The 1,369-nt window shown below is 40.1% G+C and overlaps 1 non-coding gene across 1 annotated transcript; it reads left to right on the plus strand.

Moving 5' to 3' along the window:
- Positions 1 to 570: 570 nt before the first annotated feature.
- On the plus strand, positions 571 to 675 carry LOC128564071 (U6 spliceosomal RNA). Its single transcript, XR_008373960.1, has one exon. It is a non-coding gene; the product is annotated as a U6 spliceosomal RNA (small nuclear RNA).
- Positions 676 to 1,369: the final 694 nt, after the last annotated feature.

Below are 1,369 nucleotides of genomic sequence, written 5' to 3' on the forward strand. Positions count from 1 at the left end.
AAACCAATATCACATACCAAATGCTGTGCTAGGTGATGGGAACATACACACACTGAAGACATAGCCCCACCTTGGAAAATCCAGGGTCCAGTAAGGGAGATATTCGTAGACAACAGGCTGTCTCCATATAATTTATGAACAAAAGCTATTTTTCTTTTGCATTAAGTTTGTGGACCAAAGCCAAGGTCAGCACACAGGGCCTGGAGACCAGATGCATGTTCTTATAAAGTTTTACTGGAACATAGCAACACGCATTTGTGTATTGTCTGTGGCTGCTTTTACACAAATAGCAGAGTTGCACTTGCTCTAAGGATGCGATAGAGATCATCAAGTTGTTTGCAAAACCTAAAATATTTACTATATGACCCTTAAAGAATAAGCTTGCTGAAACCCCTGGTAAGCAAGGAAGGAACTTGCTGGCAGTTAAACCCCTGAGAAGAACACCACAATCTTAGTAAATAAGTTTGGTTCAGCTGCATATAATAGAAAACTCAATTACAGGTACAAACAAAATAATTGTTTCATTTCTCCTGCATAAAAAGTCAAGAGGTTAACAGTCAAAGGTTTGGTGCGCTCTTCGGCAGCACATATAGTAAAATTGGAACGATACAGAGAAGATTAGCATGGCCCCTGCGCAAGGATGACACGCAAATTCAGGAAGCATTCCATATTAAAAAAAAAACAACAGTCAAAGGTTTATTTGGTGGCTTCATGGTCATCAGGGACCCAGATCCCTTTTTATCTGTCTGCTCCCCATCATTCTTAGTACAAGTTTTTCTCCCTCTGGGCTGTCTCATGGCCCAATATGGCTGCTGAAGCTCCAGTAATTACATCCAGATAAACAGAAAGAGAAGGGAAAAAGAATCTACCTTCCAGCTGAGTCAGAAATGACTTTAAGAAAGTCCTTTAAGAAAATGACCTAGATGAGTGGCGCCTGTAGCTCAAACGATATGGCGCCAGCCCCATATAACCTCCCCATTATATAGCGGAGGTGGAGGATTCAAACCCGGCCCCAGTCAAAAACTGCAAAAAAAAAAAAAAAAGAAAGAAAGAAAATGACCTAGAAATCTCATTGTAAAACTTCCATTTCCAACTCATTGGCCATCCCCAGAGACCTATTTATGATCCCTTCACATTTTTCCCCACTGAATAAAAGAAGGATGAATAGATGTTAACATGTTCATACTTAGCATGTGAGAACCTCTTACTGAATTCCACAGAAAAATAGAAAAATCCCTTTCCCTTTCTTGTCATTACTGTCTTTCTTCATTTCTCTCGTTTTTTAGACAGAGTCTCACTTTGCCATCCGTTGTACAGTGCAACTTCAAATTCTTGGACTTAAGTGATTCTCTTGCCTCAGCCTCCCAAA

Source organism: Nycticebus coucang, chromosome 13 (genome assembly GCF_027406575.1).
Source record: "Nycticebus coucang isolate mNycCou1 chromosome 13, mNycCou1.pri, whole genome shotgun sequence".
Lineage (NCBI taxonomy): Eukaryota > Metazoa > Chordata > Mammalia > Primates > Lorisidae > Nycticebus > Nycticebus coucang.